The sequence below is a fragment of the Trachurus japonicus genome, chromosome 17, assembly GCF_045865225.1.
Source record: "Trachurus japonicus isolate A0001 chromosome 17, Traja_1.0".
NCBI lineage: Eukaryota > Metazoa > Chordata > Actinopteri > Carangiformes > Carangidae > Trachurus > Trachurus japonicus.
Window position 1 is genome coordinate 19,318,359 of NC_140923.1, and position 27,293 is coordinate 19,345,651.

The window sequence follows — 27,293 nt, forward strand, 5'->3', positions numbered from 1 at the left end:
TTAGCAGAGCTCATTGCTGCCCCCCAGATTGTACTCCTCTGAGAGGCAGTGTAGACTATATTGAGGTCATGTTCCCAAGCCAGCTGCACTGAAGAATGGGCATTATGAGCAGATTTAAACAATAGGCACAGCTCTCTCTTTCATAAATCTGATGATATTTGGATATTTTGTTGGTAAAGGAGAATCTGAGAGGCCAAACTGAGTTTTAAGTTAAGAATTTTAAACCTGTCCCATTGCATGTTTTATCATTTAGTTTTCATTCTCCAGCTAAGAGGATAGTGTTGTGCCAGTTAGGAGAGAGCCTCGATACTAAAACATCCTGCACAGCAAAGGCTTAAAGCATTAATCCATTCCTAAAATAATTGTTAGACAAAGCCATAGTCAGTGGAATTGTATATATTTAATGGAATTAATTATGCCTTTTTTTTCTTTTCTTTTTCAGGTAAGGTTGGTGCCTTTTCAAATCCTGGAGCAAATTCATGACACAGCTTCAAATCCTCTGTGAGTGAAATTTGATTCAGAGCAGCATGGAGAACAGACAACCACTAGAGGCTGCACTAGCAAAGACACAGATACATAGATCAATAATGAAAGAGAGAAAGCCAGAGGAACCAGTGGAGAGTCAGCAAAAAAAACAAAAAAAAAACAGATAAAAAGATAACATCCACTTCACTTCAGCAAAAGCGTGACAGGGTGAAAAGATAGTAGGAGTGAGTATCGTACAGTATCAGCAGGTAACCTGCGAGAGAAAGAGAAAGAGAGAGAGAGAGGGAGAGAGAGAGCATCTCCGCTTACCAGAGACGGAGTGAGAAAGAGGGAGAGGGAGAGGGAGAGAGAGAGGGGCAGCACACAACCACGTTGCCCGTCCTCATATTTCCCTCTGCAGCTGTGCGAGGCAGAGTGAGCGGCGGAGAAGAGAGAGCACATCAGAGTCTCGTGGAAACAGCGGGACCACGTACCACTTGGCTGAGAGATCGATGCACTTGCGCCGAGCCACACAGGAAGGGTGAGCGGCCCGTAGGACGTCTGTGTACTGCCACAGAGAGAGAGAGAGCGGAAGAGAGAGTCGCCAAAGGGACAGAGAGAGTGAGAGGGAAGAAGATTACCCAAGGCCAATTTGAAAGCTTTCAGCCGGTCACTCAGAGCAGGTGAGTTAACTTGGGCTTGTGTGGAGAGGGGATGGTTGTAAGGCAGGTGCAATTTGGCTTGTAACAAGAGTGTGTGTATGTATGTGTGAGTGAGTGAGTCCTGCATGTTCACTCATGCACTCTTGTACATTTATTAGCCTTTTGTGTTTGTGCTGGTTGTCTCCTGTTCTCTCCTGATTTAGTTTGTGCATCACTTCCGAGTCGAGGTGCATTTCTAGTCGTCTTGCCAGGTGATTAACTGAGGTACCTCAGTATCAATCAGGCTGTTATCACGCTGAGCAGAGAGCAACACAACAATAGCTGCTTAACGACCCCCTCTTGCTGATTTGTGTGTTTCCGTGTGTGTTTGCATGTGAAGTTGAAGTGTGTTGCAGAAGGTGTTTGTTGAAACAGGTGAACTGTGGCTGGATCTCAGCCACTTGTGTCATTCAACAGAGTCATGATGAAATCTTTCTTTGAAAAAACCGTATGAAGTAGTTGATGCCATTGCATGAGGCAATGTGTCAAAACTCTTAACAGGAAGGATTTTGTTTAAAGCCAGTGGTTTGTTCTTTAAATAAACACCTTAGTGTGCCAGTTAAAAGAGTGACTTACTGATATGTTGCTCATGAGTTTGAACATTTTAGGGTTTTATTTTGAAAGAGTTATTCAAGTCATGTAACAGGAATAGACTTTTTGTTGTTGAAGGAAAAAAAGTCAGTCATAACTGATGTTGAATTTGAACATGTTCAGCTCTGAGTTGACTGCAAACATAACTGTAAATATAATAGTTTTCAAAGTTGTCCCAATCTAATAGAACAAAGTATGCACGGGAAACTTGTTTTTTCTGTCAGTGACTGTTGCCATCTGTCAGACGCCTACACTATCATACCTTTTTTTGCAGCTGTAACAGTTATTAAAAAGCACGGGGACCACTGCTTTCCAAGTCTAATTAACTGCTTTCCCTCCGTAGATAATTCAGCGTGTTTCTTATTATAAAGCATGGTGACATTTAGAAAATCAGCTCGTATGTGCAGCACCATGTATTTTCATGCTGTACCTGGTTTGGAAATGCCATGCCATGCTCAATATGTCCCACAATCCATTGTGTATGTCTCTCGTCTCAGTTTCCCCTTTCCCATAGTGCACACCCTCCAAACACCCACCCACCATTTCCCCCTTTCCCCTCCATGTCATCCTCTGAAGGTTATTGCCATATATCGAGTTGGTTTAATTTGTCAAAGTCAGCCAGACATATTGTCCATGGTCACAGCAAGGGGAGCAGGTTGGGGGTTCAGTGTGAGGTATTGAATCTGGATTGAAAGCAGTGGTGAAGCATAAGTATAGAACCTGGAAAGAGAGAGAAAATGACAGCAGCAGTGAAAAGGAGAAACACAAGCAGAGAGAAAACCACCAATTCAGTTTCCTAGTAAACAGAAGCGCTGAGCAGTTAATTTCTCAGACAGTTTTTAAAAAAAATGTTTTTTCATGACTCTGCGTGTGTGCGTGTGTGTGTGTGTAGGCAGTGAGCGGCGAGGCTTGAGGTTATCACTCTTTGGATTCATCATATCTCGCAGAGAGCTTTTCCCCTGTCTCCCATGTGGGCCCAGTGTCATTAAGCCGAGACACCGAATCTGAGAGATCATTTTCTCTCTCCGTCCCTCTTTCTCTCCCTGGATTCTCTCTGGTTTCTCTGTCTTTAGCTTTTCCTCTCACTTTCTCTTTATCTGTTCATTGCTCACCGACCGTGTCTCTCCTTTTTTATGCAGAAACATACATGCTGCTGTAGTAATAGACATCCCTACAAGTGTAACTGCATTTGTGGAAACTGCTCTTCATAAAACATGCATTCCTCAATGAATTTAAAATTGGGGTTTGCACAAATCATGCCATTGAAATTCAGATTAAACAAAAATGACTGTACGGTGACTCTAATATCGTATCTGCAATGTTGAAGCAAGACTTTAGTGTCCTTTCCATCCAACTGTGTGGATGTGGAAGATTTCTCCAGGACACGCAGTAAAACTGTATACTCCAGATTTATGCATACAGTATGCATAGGGGCAACATTTTACAGAGGAGAATAAATACAAAATTATTCAAATGCTTAGTCTCATTGTATAAACTTGTTGCAAGACAGTCTGGATAAGAGCCCCTGCTTAGTGGTTAAATTGCAAATGCAAATTGTTTCTATAAATTGCTAAAGGAGCAGGTGGTATTTGTTAATTTTTTCTCACATTCCCACTGTGCCAGGATTATCTCCACTATTTCCCTTTACTTGTGTCTTCAAATCATTCACATTTGTTTGAGTGCCAATGGGCAGCTGAACAAGATTGCAATCGTCTGTGTGGTAATTAATTATTTACATAATACTTCATTCTGGGGGAATTTTATTTTCCTCTGCGCCAGTGTTAATTGTGTTAGCTAAGCTACCGTCATTAGTTATCGTTAGGAAGACAGTTAAATGTGGACATATCCAGTTCTCATTAGCAATCACATCATCCATCAGATAGTGCACAGATTTAAACACAGTAACACAAAAGAAAACAGCTAAGCAGGGAAAGTACAGAAATCTGTTTGTTAGCTTTTAGTTGTATCTTGAACACTCAAATCCATTACATGCAGTTTCTTCTCTTGCTGGCTAATCAATTTTAACAGTGTTATGGTAAGGCACATAAAAGCAATTTTCATAATAGGTTGGTGTATATTGTTAATTTCTTTTCTTTTTTTTTCCATTACACATGCTTAAAGCAGTATTTAAAAGTCTTAGAGGGACTCAGGTGAAAATAGAGCATTTTCTGTCCTTCCACCCATGGTTCATCGTTTCTGGAAGCAGCTGAATGGTCTCCTGCGCTATCACCTCAGTCTGTGTGATGAATCCTGAGTAGACTGCTCTGATTTATGTTTTCAAGGTAGAGGAGCCAGACATAGGCTTTTGTGTGAACAAATGTGTGATCTTTCTTTCTTTCTTTCTTTCTTTCTTGTTCATGCTAGAATATTTTTTTTTAAAGGTTAGAATATTATCAATTATCAGTTTTAAAATGTACTGTACTACTACTGTTGGACAGTAAGACAGTAACAGTATGCATTTAAAAACCACTACATTAGACTTGGTCTGAAATAGTTTGTGGAGTGCGAGGTACAGTAGTGGCGGTAAGGTTGGCTTGTAAGAAAAAACACATGTTCATGGGACAACAACTGTCTTCATTTTCACTGTCTGGACTTTGCCTCTGAGTTTTTGAAACATGTTCAGTAAATAATAGTTATTATTGTTGTTGACACATGCTCTCTTTACCTCACTTTATCTGTAAAATCAGCAGCCACCAACCTGGTTGTGCACCAGTCGGTTGACTACCTAATGTTAGCTTGGCAAGGCATGGCCACATTATCTACTGTAGTGCTAGGAGGAGCTTGGCTGCTCTGCCTCTATTTGACCAGATGGTTCATTTCAAAATAAAACTGCAAATTAAGATGGCAGCACCATGCTGCCTTCTTGGTGCCCTCTGAAAACGAGGCTAGTTAATGTTTGATGTTGACAAAGATGTTCTTTGTTGGGTTTAAATGTGGGAATTTAAGTTTATGACAGGCAGTTTGGAGTTAATTCTTAGTAAAATGTGAATATTGTGTTTGGCTACTAACAAAAAGGGCCTTTCAATAAATCCCAGACCGGAGACAACACCAACAGTAAACACTCTGCACTGTTGATCTCTTGACCACAAAGCACTTTATTAACAGAAAACGAATGAATGTGCCAATTATGCTGACACTTGTCTGTCTGACTGCCTTGGGTCTCATACAGCTCTGTGTGAGAGTGGCTCTCTGTTCCCTAATAAAAATAATAGATGAAGAAAAGCAATTGCACTGTGACAGAAGGGCTGATGGAACAGCAGTTGTGCAGTGTTTGCTGGTGGGGAAAGCCTGATCCGGTGAGATGCTGTAAATTTCACAGGCGTAGCCCACCCACTAGTTTAGAGTGACAGTGCTGAGAACAGGGAAAAACAGGAATCGATGGCAGGATGTCCAAGGAAGCAGCTCTCTGCTATATTCCTGAGCACTGACGAAGGACATTTGTATTTTCAAACAGTTTTGATGCTGTCTGATTTAAGCACTGGATTGATCAGGCTGTAAACGTGATCGGAAGTGCTTAAAAAGACATGTAGTGTATATTACAAATGATTTGCCGAAGCAGGACAGGAGCTTGGATTGGTTTTTAAGCCTCTCGGGAGCTTTGTTTTACTGTGTGTTAAACAGTGAGCGAAGAGAGGGAAAATGACACGGCTGATAGGATCATAAATGTGAGGAGAAATGTGAACCGCGTACTTGAAATAATGTGCGCAAGATTCGAGAGCTTTACAACAAGTTCCAGCAGAGTGGAGCTTTTTTCCCACCCTCTCCTTTCCATCCTGCACCTCCTGAGGCAAATTTCCCTCATGGAACGGCAAAGCTAAACAGATCAAAACCTCATTTATATCAGACCATGGCGTGCCGTAGACACACATTCACCTCGGTCTTTATTTCAACCCATGAAATCGCAGACATCTAAATTAGTTCTTGTTGCTTCAAAGAGAATCCATAGAGTTCAGAGTTCAAGCGCACGCTCTTGTTGGGTAAGTGTCCCCGTTTCAAAGCTCCGTGGCATGTGCTGTTGTATTAGGAAGTACCTTCTGCAGCCAGCATGTGCTATATCTTTTTTTTTCCCCCCTTGCAAGCGCCCGCCTTATGAATCTTGCGGGGATATGCTTGAGAGGTTTTATTTTTATCCCCCATCTTCCAGTCCTCCCCAGCGTTTAGAGAGGCTGGGCAGGCCATGTTAATGATCCTCATTAGCCAAGGAGCTGGAATCCAAACTGGAATTCGTCCACTTCAACCGCTACTTAACATTTGGTGTTCTCCTCCCATCCCTGTCTGTCTTTCTCGCTTCTCTGTGTCTCACTTACTCTCTGCACATCAACCTGCTCCTGCAACCAGCAATATTTTTGTCCTCCTCCTCCTTCATCTCCGTCTTTCTCTTTCTCACTCTCTCCTCCTTCTCCCACCTGAGTGTCTCCACTGGGGAATAGTCTGTAAAGGTCTTCCATCTCTTTCAACCTCCTCTTCAGACGTGTTTTTTTTCCAAGATATTTACTGCACAGTGCAACTCCCTCGGTGCTGGTGTGTGTACCTGTGTGTTTTCGGATGGACACATGAGTCAGTGTGTGTGTGTGTGTGTGTGTTTGATCATAAATGTGCACATTGCTGCATGCATGTCCTGCGAAGAAGGAAGTGTTCCTGGTGACCTCTTGTACTAGTTGCTTTTTCTCCCCTACTGTGAAGTGAGGAGCTTAAAGTTCAGGCGTGAGCCCCCTCCAGGCAGCCTGTGAAGGATGTTCAGATATACAAACATGCTGGCTCAAGAGACACCTTTAGCTGAAGGGTAAATATGCTCTGGCTCTGTTTACACAACAACTGTGCTCCAGTAAGAAGTAGACATTGTTTGATACCTGGCTGACTGGGGATTATCTGAACTTGTACAGTCCAGGCAACTACAATGCATCATTTTGATGCTTAATTCACTGTTCTGTCTTTTATGTAACCTTTATTTAGAAAGGGAAGTCACTCTGCACACCAAGGGGAAAATGTCCCCTACAGTGTGCCCTGAATACATGAATTATCCTGAAGTACATGCTCTCTGTGTTCTGTTTAAAATGTGTCTAATTTGCATTTTTGCAAGTTTCTAATTGCAAAATCTCGTTGATGGGGGAAAAGGTTAAAGAATTACAATTCTGCAGAAGGGTTTTTGTGTCTTAAAGGATGTTTGCTTTTTTTTTTTTTTAACAAAAAATCGACAATAATAATTATCAGCAATTACTAAGATAGGTTTTAAGATTTTTTTCTGGTTATTGAGCTGCTGCCAATTCATTCATTCCTTTTCTTCTCAGTAAAGGTTGAATTGCTGACACGTATAATATTACTTTAATATTACAATCTAATATTACAAATTTAATGATTGGATTGTACTGTTAATTATTATGAGTTACGACAATCACATGAAATATATATTTCCTTTGAAATAAAAGGGATTACAGTCACCACAAGCTGTCTGCTCTCCCCCTAATTAACCAATCAGACTGTCAACGTAAAAGCAGGCAAGCTGTACCAATAAACTGTCGACTCAGTATAAGACAAGTGGACAGACGTGTATAAAATGGACCAAACCTGGCAATGCCTTTGAGAGACAAATCCTGCAGTGAGCAAAAACGTCTTTTTGATGGTTCCGGTCTATCATTGAATGTGTGTGTGTATGTGTGTGAGAGAGGATGGAGAAAAGAAAAAGAATAATGTAGAAAGCCTTGCGGCCAAAGTTGTTTAAATCTTTTGGGGCAAGTCCAATTCAAGTTTTTAAGTCATTCAAGACAAGGCTAATTCCAGTTCTTGTCCATCAAAGTTGAGTGTTCACAAGCAAATCACAAATTAAGTTAAGTCTTTTGGGGATGTGGATGCTTATCATTAAAACACTGAATATTTTCCTCTCATTTTTGTATGAGGTTAATTCTTCAACATCGAAAAGGTAGTCTCACTTACTGGCTTTTAATACCTTTTTGAGTATAGACCTTGGATCAAAAACATGTGAAAGTCAGTTAATGTTGGTTTTCTTCCATGATCCTTTCAGTACATTAAAGGTGTACCGATTGCAGGCCTCTCTGGTGCCTCTCCTATTTGTTTCCTTTTGTTTACCTGACAAACTTAAGTTGAAAGTGAAGTTTTCAGGCTCAAGTCAAAGTTTGTGTTGGTGTTTCTGTGGCTTGACTTGATCTGAACACAAACTACTGCTTCTCTTTTCTTCAGGAATACAGATGAATGCTGCCAAACTTTCATTGTCATCTTGAATTGGATAAGGGGTGAAACGTCTTTTGCCTATAGGGTTGCTCTGTTTATGTTTGACTTTTGACTTTGACTTGACTTTTCACTGTCAATGGAATGTGTTGCATTTCGATATTCCTCTTTATTTTTTGTTAACAAATAAGGAATATCTTACTGCAGCTTTCTCTCACTCCAGGAGAAATACTTATTTGACTCTAATAAAACACTTTTTAAGCGAAACATGGCTACCACAAACCAATCAAATTAGCACCTTCACTCACCAACTAATTGCACGTGTGATTAAGAACTACGGCAGCTCTTCGTCTCTCTGAACTTTCCATCTGTCTGCCATTTACCAGAATGGTGTCATTAACTTAATATGTCCTTAGCTCATACAAAAAGCCATTCTCATTCCTAGCACACACTGAGCAATTATAACTGCCCCAGTTGTCCCATTTGCATAGTTCCATAGAATATGCATTCGGATAGATTAGATTTTCCACTTAATATGCAAAACGGTGCTGTTATGGGTTGGTCTGCACAAGATATACCCAATAATTGGCTCGACTGAGTAACACTGATTTTTGCTTAATATCATTGGGCATGGGATACCGTTGTACTAATCAATATATCTGAGTTGTTAGACAGTCTGGACTCAATGCATGTGAATTTAACCATTTCCAGAAGGTTGTAGTATTGCTCTCTGGTCACATGCCCACTTCTGTCATTATCAGGTTATTGCATACTTCAGTGGGATCTGCACTGCTAGCATTAGAAGTTACCTCAAAGCCAATGTTGCTGAAAGGATCCCATGGTCCAACACTGTAATGGTTGAATCGGGGGCAGAAAGGTCAGATGGACTGGCCAGAGGTCAAAGTTGGAGCTGTGTGCTGTGCACAGGTGTGATGAGAGATATTGACTTATGATTGCTGCCAATAGAAGTAGTGATACATTGTTCTGTTGATTGAACTCATGTAATTGTCGATAGTAATTTTTACAATTTCCGTGATTAATGCCAACAATCTGTTATTATACAAAACAAAGTGTTCTGTGCTGCTTAACTTTCTCTTCTATTTTGAATCCAGATTTCTTCTTCAGAAAATGAAAATGAAAAAGAAAAAGTCATTAGCTTTCATTGAATTGTGGCTTTGTACTCTCTATAAAGAGACTGATGATAAATAACTTAATTCTTGCATTTTTGTAAACAAAAGGCTGCATATATACTACATATACTTCTGCCCACATATTGCCAATAGATTGTGGATAGTAAAAGAACATCGACCCTTGTCTTTGAATCTGCTGTTGTACATGCTGCAGTGAAGGCTTCTTCAATACTGCATTGTATTTTGGGATATTCTACGATGTGGAGTGCACAATTTTTCATGACAACAATCAATGTAGTATCTCAGGTGTTGGACAAAAACATATTCTTTTTGTTGTTGGTGCAGCTCAAAATCTAGACAACATTACGCATACTCCACAGACTTTTCATTGATTTCTCCCAGTCTATATCCATCCCTTTGGAGAGTGATGAGATGTTTTTTTCAACCTACTTTCATTGAATTTTACCGCATGCGTGAGAGCTACCATTTGAAAGCCAATAAGGTGCCTTGGGGCCTGTAGAACTGTTTAAGCATTGTACATGGTTTGGATGCAGTATTCCTTCCACTACACACTGTTTGACCATGTTTTGCCATCAGATTAGTGACACAGAGACTGCGAGCCGACAGCCAAAATATGTTAGATAAAAAACATGCTCATCAAGTTGGAATAAATGCTTCTGTTGCATCTGTTAATACAGCTTATTCGTTGCATTTTTCCCCCTCCTCACACTTTAAAAGATGCAATTTTGAATGAGGGCCTATAAAGCAGTCATTATTAATGATGTGCTCTGATTTTGTTGAATGGGATACTTACAGCACAGCATGCCAGGATGATGATGTTTAGTTTGTTCATCTTAAAAGCCACACATCTCATAATTCTTGGAACGTGGACACATGTCAGACACACACAGAGTGAAGTTATTCAGTGCTGACACATACGATTTAGACCATTAATACACTTCTTGTTTGTCAAAAATAGTTGCTTTATACCTTTACTACTCAAATTCTTGGTTTAAAATGTATTTTGTCTATCAAATAATGGGGGAAAAAAGATAATTTGCACTTGAAGTATCTATATAGCAAACATTTATTCCATCTCTCAAAATGAGAAAAAGAAAAATATGCTGTTGGCATCCCTATATCAAAGTTTTATGTATGTTGATAAAGATGAAACAAAAGTGAAGCATTATCATTTGTCAGCTCATGAGGTGCTGTTTGGTGGGAAGATTCAGAGAGTGCCAGGCTAGCTGTTTTTATGCTATGTTAAGCTAAGCTAGATGCCTCCCAGCCATAGCTGCATACTTTACTGAAGGGACAGACATGATTTTAATTTTCCTACAATGTAGCGCAGTTCATTCTCAGCTTTCGTGAAAAAAATCAAACTCAAAGTAATGATAGAAGCTGTCTCAGTATATCGTCGAACGCAAGCTTGGCTTGGAGTCAAATAGGTCTAAGGTTCACAGCTTGGCAAGTTTCTTTTCATGAATTGATGTGTTTCTTCAGCTTGGACTGAGTCTTCTCTATTTCCTGCCGTCTAAAAAATAGAAATGAAACCATCATTGCAAACAGAGGCAAGATCCTCATTGCTCCCTGCTGGACTAAGTTGAGTGTTTTGGAGGAAGGATGAAAGGTGCCATGAAGAGACACTGTAGCTTGGTGAAGCAGCTTTTCTTGTTCAGCCTGCTTTGACCCATCATCTGTGAATTTCAGTCAGTGAATTTCAGCTGCAGATGTTTGCATGTAGCTTAGATTTAATAAGCACAGCAAAGGCAAATACAATTACATTGTAGACATTTGCACATTTATTTTCACTTGATAAGAAGAGTAAGCCTATTTGACAGTCTTAAGAAGGGTTTAGAATAAGAGGAGGTACTATTTGACTTGTACATCTAACATAAATATTATTTTCAATCTTATATGAGGCAATTAAACTGAATAGGTTGGTACACAGATATGTTACAGTACTTATTTATCTCAACAGGTAATCTTGATAATAATAGAGACATCTCCAAACACAGTTCAGAAGGCTAGACGTGTTAATTAACAATTGTGTTAATTAACAATTTTTGAGACACTGCATACATTATGCATCATTTATCAGTGCACTGCTGTCTATGTCATACAGATTTGTGGCATCATTTTCACAAAAACAATGTGCAGTCAAATACCTGTAGGTGAATAGCTTAGTGTAAAACCACCATAATGCAGAGCTAGTGTTTATGTTGCCTCTACACCTCTGGAACAATTAAATTGTTGTAGTCTTAATTATTGTGGTGGTATTCGAACACCAACTGTTGGAAACTGAATGACTTCCTGACAGCTACTGGGTCACAAGGCAGTAAGTACTGCTGTGCCGCTGATTAAATTCACCCAATAATTAAGCAGACATCATTGATTCCCTACAGAGAAATGGAGAGTGTGTGTGAGAGAGAAAGTCTCTTTCTCTGTCCCTGTGCTTCCTGTAGCCCCTGCAGCGGTGGGCCAGTCAGATATGTGTAATTTGGGAAATGAGCAGAAGTCAATTCCACTTATACAGACAGTGGTGGTTCGACACATCGATGTTGCATGCATTGTTGACTCTCGTCATTTTCCTCCTCCCCGACTTCCTCTGTGTAATTGACAGAGCGATCGAAGGGAGTGAGAATGCGTGTCCTAGATTATGATTGTGTGCGAGTGTAATGTTGTGTCTAAGAATTTAAAACTAAACAATCACTTACCGCTGGGACATTTTAGGGTACTGTGTGTGTAGTGTGGGTTGTGGGGGCGGGTGGTTGGATGAGCGGAGTGTCCCCCCAATGAGAGTAAGGTTATAGCTGGCATGCAGCAATAAAGTTAGCTCATGTGTGTTTAGAAGAGAAAATATAGGCTTGTGTGGGTGCCTGTCTGTCTTGGCTTGGGTTTTTTCTTACATCTGTGTGGGCAACACAAGAACACACAGTAGAACAGAAGACGCAGAAAGATGTTTAGTACCATTTTGGGTAGTGATACCTTGTGATTTGATACAGTGATCATGATGGTGATGGTAACATGATACAGCAGTGCTACATTGCAAGAAAATAATCTATATGTAAAGAAAAATAACAGGAATCATTAAGCCTATTAATCTCTACACAGTGGAGTCAGTTTCACACAATTTGACAATTGAAATGTTCAGTGCAAGGAAGTTGTAGCGACAGTAAACACACTCACTGTGTCATCATCCGTATATCATCTCCTGCAATGTAACACAGCTATGAGCTGTCATAAAACAGAACAGTTACAAGTTAAAGTATGTAAAATGATACAACGATAAACACTCACCAAAAAATATTCAACATAAAAAAATACACATTCACTGCTTAACAAGCAAAATCAACTTGTATGCAAACTGGATTTCATATGTCAGTGTTAACGCTTGCAGACTGCAGTCACCAGTGACAGAAAAATCCACAGTGTGTGGGTGTTAGGGTGTGAATTTACATGCGGTACATTAACAGTAGACTGCTGACCAGTCCGCTCCTCATCATGAAGCCTGCCTGTGTTCATTCTCAGGTGTGTGTTAGTGTGTGAGAGTGAAAGATCTGCTCCCTCTGTCAGAAGAAACAGAGCCCGGCTTGCTGAGCGGTTAAAGTGCATGTGCATAGCAGAACGGTGTCTCTGGGCTGCCTGGTTAACTTTGTTTGTGTGTGTGTTTGTGTGTTAATGTTGTGTAGCTTTCATCGATTGTATTTTGTGCCTTGAGCATTTTAAAAACCAAAGACTTTGGACTTGACAGAAAACTGTGGTTCTGTGATTTGTTTTCTGCCCCTGCATGCACCATCTCCTGTATTTATCCTCACCGCAACGCAAGTTTACTGTCATTCATTTGATAGGTGTCACCACAAGGAGTCATGAAGTAGTGACTCTGGTAAGTCAAATTAGCAGAGGAATCCACTTGGCGTGCATCAGGGTTGCCCAGGTACAGTATATTGGCGATTCCCCAAAGATATTTGCAAAAATGGAAAGAGGTATTACACTAGGGAGACATAGTCAGTTCTCAGTTCCACTTTGTGGCATAAACGTATCTTGGCCACCTAAACTACTGCAGCCAGTATGTCTTGATATATTTCATACATAGACAGTGGTCGGTGACTACTGTGGTAAGAATTAAATGTCAGTCTTTTCATATAGCTGGAAAATAAGGAACAAAAACTACGGAAACAGAGTTTTTGAAATTGGACTGCTTAATATAAAGTTCTTTAGCAATCAAACTCTTTAAGACCCTGGGCCCTAGTTTGCTGGCGCAGCGCAGGTGGCGCAAGGTAGCGCAGCAGGTCTAATGCAAGTTTCGACCAGCGCAGCCTAGCGCAAAGTCAGATTGGAAGATTGGCAGATCGCGCTGCGCTGAGATAGGCGTGGCGGCGCAGCAGGGGGAGGCGTCACAGATTCAGCTTGGTGCAGTGGAAGTTTCGTCCGAAAATGTCCCGCCGAGGTTGCGCTGAAAGCTCGCCACCTCCAACCAGGTCTAGTCTCAGCGCAGAGCGAAGCGCAGCAGGTGCAGTGGAAGTTTGGCTGACTGACCTGCAGTGCACACACGTCACCAAGACCTCACAGGCAGATCTCCACAGTTCCAGACACATTTCAATGCAATAAATATCCACAATAACCACTATTTAATGCAACTAACGGAATCAACACGTGAATTTATATCTATATAGATTGTCCCGTCACATCTGACGTCAGATCAAAGCAGAGATCAAAGGCTGTCGGTGCGTAAAGGAAACTCCACCTGAATTAACACAGCAGGGACGAACTGGCACTGAAAAGCAGCTGTGGATGTCCCAAGCAGGACTGAGGGTGGATGACTGCATGTCGCTGCCGTGTTGAGATACCACTCTGCCCTTGTGATGATTGCTGTATTTATTTATTTACTTATTAATTCATAAGCACGTGCGACCGCATCACGCAGCCGTAATGAAAAACAAAACACAAATCATCATCTCTCTTAGTCCACCACAACAGCCTCGGTATCAGATAGTCAGTATATAGCCTACTACAGTATACTCAGCATCTCTATCACAGAAAAAAAAGAGAAAAAAAGAGACGGACAGAGAGAGAGAGAGAGGAGGACAGAGAGAGAGAGAGAGAGAGGGAGAGAGAGAGAGCGCGTCCTTGCTGATTTCATCCACATGGTGTGTGTTTATGTTGTGATTAGTGTAGCCTACACCTCTGATCTTATACACAGGGTTTGAATAAATGTGAGTTTCTTTATTAGTTTATTAGTTGTTGTTTCTTAGATTGGGTAGGGGTTCTCAGTGTATCAGATCAATCCTGGTTAAGTATATTAGTAAACTCATTATTGGTCACTCTGAGCTCGGACCTCCGGACCAAAACAGCTGTTTCCTCCTGGGAGAGGTTCGGCCTCTGGCGTCGCTGTTTCCTCCGTCCATGTCCAAGTATAAAATGACAAACTTGCAGCGCGCATCACCCGCCGCGCAGTTAAAGGTGAGGAGAGGAGCTCCTTTGATTGGTGAAGATCTGACTCGGCTGTGTCAAACTCACTCCACGCCTTTCTCTCCTCCTCCTGTCTCCCTCCCGCCCTCTCTCCTCCCTCTTTGCCGTTTGCGCCGGTGGGAGGGACGAGGGGAGGGGTTGCGCCGGTCTAAGTCTGACTGCGCGGCCCACCAATCTTGCGAAATGGACCTGGTCCACGCCCCGTTGGCGTGGCGAAGCTGCGCTGATCACAGACTTCACCTGGTCGACGAAACTAGAGCCCCCTGTGTTCTTCTTGAATTTACCACTTACCCACTTTCCCCAGGTATTTCTAGACAATTGCCTCTTGTGCTTGTATCTCAAGTCGCAGTGATTACCTGGATGGCATCCGGTAAACGGTGCCATAAGGGCCAGAACAGAGTTAAAATAGAAATGCCCAGTCAAACTTGAATAATTCTCAATATTTTTATCTGTAATAGGTCTGGGTCTGGATTGGATGGTGTCTGGATCTGGACCACAGTCCACAGATTAATAACCTCTAACATAGAGGGTAGTTGAAGTACACCGGAAACTCTCATGTTCCCTTGGGGATATTCTTGAGTAAAAACTCTGAAAATGGATTTGCAGTGAGAGAAAGCACTAACTCCACCTGTTTGACAGCACTATTCCTCAAGGGAACATTCAGTACCCTAAAGCAGACAACCATCTTATGTTATCTTGGGTTGAGTAAAAATCCCAAATTACAGGTAAAATGTCCCATGTTGCCATAGCAGAATATTTCTCCACAGAAACTAACATTGAGAGTTTCTATCAGAGTTGTTATTGAACCTTTGTCCTCTGTCATGGATCACTGCTCAATTTCAAACGCTTACAGCTGAATATGGGTGGGTTTCTGTTAGGCATGTTAAAAAGAAGGCTTCAAGTTTTTTTTTTCTTTTCTTTTTTAAGCTAATTATGAGGAGAAGCTTGTATTTTAGCGAGTCAGATAGAGTCAACTTGTGTTAAAGCTTCTGTGGTTTAAAAATGGTAAATTAAATCTTTCAAACAGAAGAGGCTCCGAGGTTAACAAACACATACTTGCCTTATGAAGCAACTGAATAAGACAAAAAGCTGTTGCATTTTAGTGATCTTTTAAAGCTTGTGTTTTTTTTTTTTTCCTTTTGAATTATTGTTTTTGTTATGGCGTTGTCATATTTATCTCCCCCTTCTTTGGTAGTCCAAAAGGGAAAGGTTAATAAGTCTAATAAGTATTTTTGTACAACTAAATACACTGTCACGGTGGTGTGCTCTGTTGAGGCCTTTTGATTTTATGATTACACCATGCCTGGTTCAGCTGCCTAAAACGGTCACAAAGTAGAGTAGTTCATTGTCCAGTGACAAATAATATGTAATATCCTGTAATTTGTAGAATGTTTTTTTCGAAAATGAAGATATAACTGGGTGGAAATTAGTTTTGGTTGATGAAAAACAGGCTCCAAATAGTTTTTACTTTTTCATTCATGGTCACTGTGAGTGGTAACACTGACTTGCTGGTGTCACACACACAGACAGGGCTTAAGTTTAATTTTATAGCGCTTCCTAGTTGCCATAGTTTCAACCTTGAGTGTTTCAACTGACACCCCCTTATGTTGATTGTCACATCCATCTAGACATCCATCAAATAAATAAAGACCTTCCCAAACATGTCAGGAAGGTTTTTCACAGGCCTGGCAATCACTAAAAGATTTGGATCCTAACACACTACTACCCCTATCTACTGTTGTTATAGAGGACAATTATTGGAAAGGACTGAAACCCTTTTCTTGTGTAGTTAGTTGCCAAAAATTCAATTTCAACTAAATAAAATAATTATCACCAACATGTTTCCATCCAGAACTCCAAAGAGATTTAAAGCTAATATGTGATGCATGGTTTTAAAGATAACATTCTAAATGATGCCAGGGTTTATTATCCTAGCAATGTTCATGAGCACCAGTCTATTTCTACTTGACTGTTGGTATCTGGGTTTTTTATTTATCTATTTATTTTTTACCCCACCTAAAAACTGTAATTTTATATCATATTTTTCACTACATTACATTTAGATGGACATATTTTAATCTAAAAATAACATTTAACATTTATCTAATTTGATTCTTATGATTAGGTTTTGATTATAAAACACATTTTATCTTGTAAAATGAAATACACTGATGAATACAGATGCAGCTGATCTATGATCACTACTTCACTGACTTTTATCCATCTAATAACGTTAGTATCACACCAATCCCAGGCCACTTCCTTGGAATGTGGGATTTTGAGTATTTTTATATACCCAACTCATTCATAGTAGTCAAGTAGTCAAAATTAACTCCACCTCAGGCAGATCCAACATTAAAATGCTGGTTTCGTGTTAAAGAATTAGTGATAATAATTCACCAGTAGAATGATAAAGCAGTAACGGGGGCCATTCTGCCTGCATACTGAACAGTTTCCCACCCATCCATGCAGGGGGTGTGGGGCTGGACTCTGGAGCCAATACTGAACAGTTTTGATAGTTTGAATTAACTGATTTTCAAACTTGCATTCAAGTCACGGTGTAATTGCAAGGTATCTACATTCATTTCCCCATGTGTGGTATTGTTATTTTACATAAGGATCTAATGTTTGATGCACCTCTTAAAACTTGTAATTATCATTCACAAACGCCATACACTTTTCTGTGTCATTCTCTTGTTTTCAAACTACACATCAACCTATTGGATGATTTACTGTTGTACTAAAGTATGTTTCAGGTAAAAGTCCATTTAACTGTGAATAGTGTCTATGTAAACACATTCTCCATGTGCACTGGTTGTCTCAGAAAAGCCATTCATTGGTTGGATGGATTTTAGGGGCACTCCTTTGTGTGAGCATGATGACTTTTTTTTTAAAGACCAAAAGACTGTTAATATTTCTCATTACACCAAACTGTCTTCCCAGAGAGAGCGCACACAATGAACTATTCTTTCTCATTCTGTCTTGTCCGTTTGTATGTCCCTCTCACTTCCTCCCATTTTCTCCCTGTTTCTCTTTCTATGTCAGACATTGCAGGCAGTTTTCAAGGCCTTTTTATTCCTCCGGCCAAAATTGGCAAAGAACATTGTTCTAATCAAGCTTGTTGGACACAGATCAGAACAGCTCATTGAAAAATCTTTCACTGGCTTTCTACAGTTTGGATCGGAAGCAAAAGCAGAAATATTCTTTTTTTCTTTTTTTCTTTAAAAACCTAATTATAGACTTGATCACAAACCTTATTGTGTCTGGATAATTTCATTAATTGCAGTGTGAGATTAGTTTTTATTTTATCATCTTTCCTTTGAGAGAGTCCAACCAGCTCTCTAATACAAATTCAAATATCACCCACATCACGCCCACCAACAAGTTCTTGGTACAGTTTGGGATGTGCTAACAAAACCTCTGGTGTCAGAGTCAGACACTTTGTACACTGAACTGCCATAACTGCTCTTGGACAGAAGATTTTAAAGGATCTGAGAGTTAAAAAATATATATATAACAAGGTCCCACTATTCAGTCTGACTTTGATTCACATGGACAGTTATTATTTGCATGGCTGCCACAGACCACTTAGAAGCGTTTTAAGCGTTTCACTGTAACAACTAATGCTGTCATTGCTTTGGAGAGGCCAGTCTGAAAATCAAAGCTGTAATGTCTTCCTGGCCATTGTACAACAACACCGCAGCACTGATGCTCTAATAGTGAATGGCACTCTGGATGCACTTTATATTGAGTTTTAAATGTGAAGCCTAAATGATATTTCTTGATGATAGCACATTTAAACGCTCAAAATGGCACACATCCCCTTTTGCTGCAAAATCATTCTTGGTGCTATTACAGTTATTTTTCCCACTGCCTCCAAATCACTAGCCTCAGGAAGCGTCAAAGTCTTTGAGAGAGAAAAGTGAGCCCTAACTATCTGCGGGCTTAGAAAAGACTGTAAATCAAAGCTGATCTTTCTCAACTGAATATCAGACTCATTAAAACTATCCTTATTGCCACTGCAGGCTTTATCACTAACCCTTAAATCCAATGGCAACGTACTGAAATGATTACTTTTCATAAAATTTATTTTTATTTTCTGCTGCTTTGCTGGACTTTCAGTATAAGTGGCGCTGTAGGTGAAATAAAAGTTGTGTGATGCCAAAAAATATTTTGCACAGTACATTTTTACAGTTAATGTTAGAAACATGCCTTCATCCTTTATAATGGAGTCATTTTTTTGTAGTGAACCATAAGGTAGTTTTGATTTCTGGTCTTTTTTGTAGCTTTCAGGTGTGACTACTGATACTTCACAGGTTAAGATCCTGCAATTTCAGCAGCACTCAGTGCTTCAGTGCTGAGAAATCCAGCTGCAAACTATGTTCTTTCAAAGGGCACTGAATAACCTTTATTGGTGTGTATCGTTGCAGCACAGCACTTACTGTATTTTAAATACACATCAAGTCAAGTTTTTGTATGAAATCGCACATTCAGACAAAGAAGTTTTTTAAAGCACCAAAAAAAGCAAAGCCCTGAAGTTTTTGAGAAACTTTCATATCATCCAATCTAACCTGTTGCTTTTAGATGGATTTTGAGGTAATGGTTTGCACTGTCACTAAATAATTGTCTATTTGGCTCATAAATGCCGAATGCACTCAATAATGGAAAACACCAGATTTGGCTCGCCTGCACAGCGGTACATCGGGTATTTTCTTGGTTTTATTATGAGCTAAGTGAAAATGCTGCAGTAACCAGAGTTAAGTAGTTGTGTCAAAAGGGAGAGCTGCGTCGTGTGATACGGTGGAGAACCATCACAGAGACCGACTCTGCCATTTTTTCCTCTCTCCTGCCTCAGCTACATCTATTACAAGTTGGAGACAGTTTTTCAAATATAGTCTGTTTTGAGTAAAGTCGAACTGGAATTGAAATGAGGGATGAACCCACACACACAAAATGATGTCATTGTAAGTTTACAACAAAAGCAATGCATGGTGGGAGAGAGAAATATTCCATCTCAAACAATGAGACAAGGTGGTTAATTACCCAGTTCATTTCTAATTAGCGACATGAGCAGTGCAGAGAATGTAGCAGAATAGGGAGGGTTGCTGTTGTTAGCTGGATGGATCCAGTGTTTTGCCATGTGTGGCAGCTGAGATAGGCCCATTGCCTGGACGCAGCAGTGGTTTTGCATCCAGCAGCACCATCCATGGTCACTCAGAGGGAAGTAATGACAGAAAAAATGCTGAATAAAAAGGTGCTTGGCAGAGAAAAGTGCTATTGTTAGGGAGAGATGAGCAGTGGGCCAAAGGAGACTTGAGCATGGTGATCACCTGAAATCTTGTGCTATCACCTAAAGCAAACCTTCCCTGCTCTGTCACACAGCTGAGAATGACGTATTAGTAGAACATTTAATTTCAAGTCTATACATTCCACAAATATCACATTTCCTATATTATCCAGGCATGTCATGCCAGATCACCCCACAAATATGTTTCCTAAAGTGGACCAGATATATCCTTTCTTCAGAGCCTGGCTTTCCTTTCAACAAGCCCTGCTTCTCCAGTTGGCTTCTACGGGCATGTGTGAGACGAGAGCATGGAAGCAGGAAGCCATGAAACAAATTGGATAAATGTTATTTCTGGAGGAACGTTTAAATGGGATGCAGGAATCTTATTTAGCCAGCCATGCTTGAAATTGGGTGAAATCACACATTAACTGAACACGGAAGATTCTACATTCACCTTTTGTTAACTCGGGTGCCCCTGTCATTGTCTCTTATGCAGCTCTTTTCATATAAGACTTATTTTTTAGTGGGTTTAGATACAGTAATAATTCATATGCACAGGTTGTTTACACACATGCATATGCATGAAAGTGTGACATTGCATAAGCGCATGCAGAGGCATATTTTCTCCCCTTCATGGTTTGCCCTTCACTACGCTTCATGTCAAACAAATTCACAAAGGTCAGTGATTTTCTCAAACTGACTGTAATTTTTAACACAACAGCACAAAGGTGCAATCACAGAGCATTAAAACCTACTGGGGTGTAGAGGCTTTGGCTGCATGGAGGCAACAGAATAAAATCCAGCAGGCAAGAGCTTGTCAGTGAGCGTGTGCGTGTGCTTGGTGGTGTTTTCACGATCGCAGAACCTCTCTCCTGCAAATCAGCTGTCAGGGAGCATTGTGTTCGACTTCCTCCTCAGGGACACTTTAGTTGCATTTGATTTGCTGTGGCTGATGCAATCGAGTCAAATGCTTTACTCCTAAATAGATCATCCATTAATGTTCCTTGTGATCTTCAGCTTAACCTACAGTTTATATAATGAGAGATTAGATTTCACATTTGAATAAAAGGTGAGAAAGGATGCTTCAGATTGGATTCTTAGTCACTGTATAAACTTTTTTGTCACCTTGTGTAGGGATGTGTATTTCTTCTTTTCTCAGGTTTCTGTAAATGTACCTGGAATTACAGTGAGACAGTCCTGGGAAAGTGATTTTTCTTCTCTGTATTCTTTTAAAGTCGAATGCCTGTGCTCGACCCCCATTCTCTCCATTCGAAGCCGTGTTTCACACCTCCAGGGCCATCTTTTATCTTGATATGTTTCACTCTTCGCTATCCCAACACATCTGCCTTCTCTCCCCTCCGGGATCACCTTTGAAATCAGCACATGCACGCACAATGTAGCGTCAAAGTTTTAAGCCGTGAACTTCCATCATGAAAAAATAATTTATCATTTCAGTGTGATATATTGAAATGATGAAATATGAAAAACACTGTGTAACAGTATCCAGATTTTTATAGTTACTTAATTATTTTAATATTAAAGACCAAGCAGTGTAGAAGTAGACATTTAGAAAATTTATATATAGTATATATGAAAGGTGGCGTTAATGAGGTTATGGATGTACTGTAGGTTGGATAAAAACAGCAAAAAAGAAAGCCATTAGTATATTTAGGTCTTCCATGTGCAGTATCCGTTATTATTGTTGTCACTACCGCTCTAACTATAACCTGTTACATTACGTTAGTCATTTCATGACACCTCTTTTTACAGGACACAAAATTAATAAAATTAATGCTAGAGATTGAAAATCACAATGGGAAGAGATGAATTGCACTTAACAGGTATTAAAATGCTCCTAGAAGTATGAAAAAATACCTTTTTTTGGGTTTGTTTTTAGAATAGTCTGTAGCTCACCAATTTAGATAATTGTCTAATGTCTTGTTTTAATCACTCGCTGCTGATACACAAACCTGAAACAAGCTGTTAATACTAGTGACTGTGGACACTAATTCCCTTGTTCCTTTGTGCTATTTGGCTGTTAGTTACAACCAGTGTTAGTCACAGCGGCAGCATCTGTCCTTATTCTTTTTCTCACACACTTTTTCTCATTGAATCTTTTAACTCTTTTCCTTCCTGTCTTCTCGCTGCGCTTCTCTGGCGCCTTCTCTCACAGAGTTTCACAGTTAGCCCTGTGCCCAGACAGACAGACGGGATCATTCAACCACCATCCATAAACTTGAGATGCCTCGTCCAGACAACTGAAGTTGTTTGGTTCCACGTTGGCCGAGTCCAATCGCTCCATTCACTGCTTGTGTGTTCATATTTTATGGCTTTGTCCTACCAGTGTGGCTCTTGTGCGGCACAATAGAGACCTGGGTCAGGAGTTGTAAGGTTCACACGGTTCGCCTCTCTCCGCCTGAATGTTTTCTAGTTGCCATGCTTAATTCTCTCTTTCCCTTGTTCTCTGTCTGTCTCTCTCAGACACCCACACTGTCTTTTCTGCCAGAGACTTGTCCAGAATCGTCCAGAGCCAGACATAATTCAAAACCAGACAAGAAGTCCTTGTTCACTGTTCCATATCAGTCAATTACTGTGTCTGCATTTATGTGTGTGCTTGTGTGCGTGTGTGTGTGAGAGTGAGTGAATTTCGGGGTATTGGTTATTGTGTCTGAATGTGTGTAAGTGTGCCAAAATGAGGGACAGTGCAGTGAATTTGTGTGTGTGAGTGTGTGTGGGGGTGGTTGTCAGCTCTGACTGTGTTAACTAACAAATCATCAGTGTCCTAATTTTTGTGTTGCTTAGAGGCTTGTTTCCAGTCTATAGACAGATCTGACAGTGATCAATAAGCTGCTGTCTCTGTGTGGGTTTGTGTGTGTGTGCCTCTCTGTGTTTGCATGCCTAGATATGTATGTGTGTGTGTGTGTGTGTGTGTGTGTGTGTGTTTTGTGGATCATTAAGCTCCTCTGGGGATGGCACTGTTCTGTTTTCATTTGGCAGACATCAGGGAGCGGGGCAGTCATGTCATTGAAACAACTGAGTCTTCACACTGATAGATAATCAAAATGTGCTGCAGAGCTGGATAGATAGCATGACATTACATGGCAGTCCTCTGAAGTAGGTTGACGGGTTTCTTAGCTTCTCCAGTGAGAGCCTTCAAGGCATGATGCATCATTAATTAGCACACCTCTTGTATTAAGAGCTCTATCCAAGACCTCGTAATGTCTTCTCTTGTCTGCTCTGATGTGTGCTTCTTAATTCAGATGTTTCTCAGTCGTACTTCTGAGCCCAGCTAAAGCGTACATGCATGCAATAACAATATGACTGTGACCGGAGCCCTCAGGTTCTTTAAAGCCCAGCCCTCAGGTCCTGTCAGATTTCTATGAATGTTTTAAGACTACGGCTAGCAGTTCGTTTTGTTATTGACATATCTTTTATTATTATTATTTTATCTTTATCTTTTATTCTTTTATTTATTTTATCGATTGTTTCATGGCTTGGTCTACAAAATGTCAGAAAATAGTGAGCAGTGCCAATCACAGTTTCCTAAACCCCAAAGTGACTTAATCAGATGTTACGTTTTTGTTTAAACACCAAGATTGCCTAAGATGAATTTCATTTGAATGAAAAAAACCTCAACTCAGGGCAGAAAAGTGTCCAGCATTATTTATTTATTTCCTCCATTGTCCAGTTGAATGAATGGAGAGGTAGTCCGTAAGTAGAGGTGACAACAAATTTACTGTTGCTTGGAAACAACAATCGTGGAGAAGAAGAAGAAGAAGAAACTAGTGGATGTTTTTGCTGGATCCACAGAGCTGTTCAACTTAGATAGAACGATTTGAATAAGCAGCGATCCTGGAGGCAAATCAGTGCTGTGCTTGATATTTCGGGTTAGTCGCCTTCATTAACTATACAGTTCATATGTTCAGATAACGTTAGTTCACTTCCAATGTTTACTGTTTCCAAAGACAAGCTGCAAGACATTTCTGAACAAACTGTCTCAGCTTCTTTCTGACGTTAAGGTTTAATGTTATACACTTCTTTTTGACTTTTTAGAAGAGGAGTTCAGACAAAAATTGAAATATCATAGGTGCAAGTATTTCGTAAAATTGATTATGGTTTCATCTCATGAGGTGAATCACAGTTGTTCCTGTGGGACTGCATATTTACAATGAGAATCTTCTTCATTTTCCTGCTTTTTTTTTAACCATGCGATTATCTTGTGTCAATTACTATTATTGTTTTCGACTCTTGAGCTATAGTGACAAGTGGATGTAATGTGAGATAAATTAAACTTGTATTACTCAGTATTTAATACGTGTATTTGACATTTTCTTAGGAAGATGACCCACTAGCTGGTACATCTGAGCTCTTCTCTGAATCTCCTACACCTGCAGCAACATCATGTGCAACCATAGTATCTGGCACACCTGCACGTCCACTCTTATGCTGATAAGACTCTGTGCAGCCTAATGCCAGCAGACAGAGGCAGTAAGAGGAGAGAGAATAAGGAGGAGAGACAGCCGACAACCTTGCAACTGTAAACAAGCCTCTTGATGAGGATGAGCATTTTGCATGAGCTCGAGCCCTGCCGTTCTTTATTTTTTCTAATTCTGTTTCTCTCTCTTCAGTTTTATTGATTATTCTCAATTTGTAAGTACTCAGATTGTGTAACATTTTATTAAAATCATGAAATATTATCATTGCATTTTTTTTTTTTAGAACTACATTGTATTTCTAAAAAGTCACATTTCCTTATGTGTATCCATCATGAATTTAAGAAGTTCCCGTATGTGTAAGTTGCCGTTGACCACTTAAAACTAGGCGTTAAAAGAAATGCTTCTGAGCTGATGGTGTTGGTCAGTTGAGAATATACTGGGTCATCAGAGGGATGTTAGATGGCACATCAAGGCGCAGCTGCTCGTTGGCAGTGGAAGAAGTGCAGTAGGTTGCAAACTTGGCCAACCTGGCTGATACTCTGCATCCCAGCTGATGGCTCAGTGCACAAAGCTGTGCTTCCGGGAAATGATTCATTGCGCGCACGGCTCCTTCAACTCCTTCAGCTCCTGGAAGAGGTTTATCTGATGGGAGGTTGAGAGCGTCATCACAAAGTGCTTGGCTGAAGGCTGATGGAGATCGCGGACGTCAATCATTGCTGTTGCAATATGCTCCCACATCAATCATCCTGAAGTGATATCTGGCTCTATTGTGGTCAGTAGGACAATGAAAGTTTTCTAACTGAGGCACTGTGAGCTGCTTGCTTGGGTTATGACATGATTCCCAACAATTACTCAAACGCAATATTTTGAAAATTGCACAGTTTCTCAAAGTTGTCTGCAATGGAGCTCTACAGTACTTCTTAGTTCTAGGAAATCTATACCTTCAAGTGGGCTCTGGGGTCTTGGTCTGGAGGAGCATTTCTACTTTTGACAATTTAGGTAAATTTTTACTGAAACTTTTAGGCATTTCTTTGAACACTTATGGATGTTGAATGGATATTTGAATAAGTAACAAAAAACATTTCTTGGTAGCTGCTGAAATTGGGTCATACAATTTGAGCAAGAAAAAGTATGATAAAAACCCAAAGGTATTCAGAAATGAATTAAAACATTAAAAAAGCTGGAACTAATGGATATTTACTTCGGCAATTGACTTAAAAATGTGTTGATCATCAAAATTAATTTAATGTGAATGGATTACCTCATTACAGACTTAAAAATGATGTTGGTTAATTTATACAATATGTGAGGTCTGCAACACAATACTGTAAAAATAGACACACACAAATGTGAATAAAATGCAGCCCGCCTTCTTTGACGTTACATGGATAAATGAGATTAATCCATGTTATAAAATCCTTTAAACCAATGGTTTGTAATTATTCAGCAACTAGATATGGATGGTTGTTTGAATTATTTTTTGTCAGTAAATACGATTCAATTGAAAAACAAAGCCTAGTGTAGGGGATTATTTACAGACAGCCATTTCTTACTGTTGACAAAAAGTCATTTGTTGTTGTTTTGACATTGAGAGAGAGACACTTTCACATACTGTATGTGTGGCGCTTTTCAAGAAGTATGGACACATATTTGGGAATGGTTATCTTTATAGTGTTTTGGGTATGTGTTTTCTGAACTCTCAGCCTTTGAGGAATATGTAGGTTCATTTGACCCTTTTATTTTGCCCTTCTTTATCTTTGAAGGAAAAACAATTAATGAGGGAAAGACAATGGGAAGAGATTGAAGGGGACATTTTCTCCAGGGATTCCTCCTTGTAACAAAAATGCTCCTCATTCCTCTTTAAACAGTAAAACCGTGTGGAAGTGGAGAGGAAATCAGATTCAGAAATAACCTAATCAGTGGATTTTGGCCTGGCAGCCGTTCCCCAGGCAGAGACACATGGGCAGGTGGCTGTCTGACAGCCACTGGCATTCTCTCCAACAAAGTGTGCAACTCGGGTCAACTCTGCAGTATACCGCAGGGAGTAGGATTAAACTGGGTTAGCTAAAGGCCAACAACACCAGCTCCTTGTTGAGAAAAAAGTGACACTATTATTGACACATCCCTAACCATCTCCAGATTTATAGCACGCACTATGCATATTGCATGAGATGGAGCGGGCTCTCCTGTCCTGATCATCACTGGTGGTTTGCGATTGATTTACACTGCTGGTGTTGTGACAAACAACTCTAACTCCAGTTTTCCATTTTCAATTTTCCCTGAAATGAAAGTTGAGTTAATCCTGTCTTCCAAGCACTCTAACTATTGTGACTCCTTATTAGTTTGTACCAGACAGCTATTTAGAAAACTGAATCTATATTGTAATTATAATATCAATTGAACAGTTTCAATGGAAAAAGTAAAAGCACATTCATATAGAAAAAGAAACAGCGCAACCAACTCTTGTCTCATACTTTTTTTTTTAATTAAAGGACGATGGTTGAGGAGCTATGTATTGTCTACAAAGAAAGCCCATTATGCAGTTGCATTCATTTCTTAATTATGCCCATCTCTGCTAATCCACTAACTCATTTCAATAAGTCGAGTTCCGTTGAATAAATCCCTGAATGTTCCTCTTAATTCATTACTCATGGCTTAGTTGACATTTAGTGAATTCATGCTATACCGGTATAGATTAATACCATTGTGAAATTGCTAATTCTAATTTATGGTGATCGTCCTGATAAAATGCAATTTTGGACACCGAGGTTGATTTATTATGCAAAAAGCAAAAATATGCGCAGTGCATGCTTCCGAATTATCACAGTAAACTTTGTGACTATGATAAATACTCAGCCTTGGGTCCTAGGATGACAATAAGTCCAGTTTAATGAATTTGTATGTGTGTGTGAGTGTGTGTATGTGTGTGTGTGTAGATTGTTTGCATGTCTGTATGCTTGAGACTGACCTGATGGGACAAGAGACAACAAGAGACGGAGGGAAATCGATAGAATGAGAAAATGTACAA

The 27,293-nt window shown here is 40.0% G+C and overlaps 1 protein-coding gene across 9 annotated transcripts in view; it reads left to right on the forward strand.

Annotated features, from left to right (window-relative positions):
• The first annotated feature begins 898 nt into the window (after positions 1–898).
• Positions 899–27,293, forward strand: part of tnr (tenascin R (restrictin, janusin)) — a 163,586-nt gene continuing 137,191 nt past the window's right edge. For all 9 annotated transcript variants that reach the window (XM_085804744.1, XM_085804750.1, XM_085804747.1 and 6 more), the window contains exon 1: positions 899–1,148. The gene's annotated coding sequence lies outside the window, so the exon portion shown is untranslated. The remainder of the gene's footprint in view (positions 1,149–27,293) is intronic.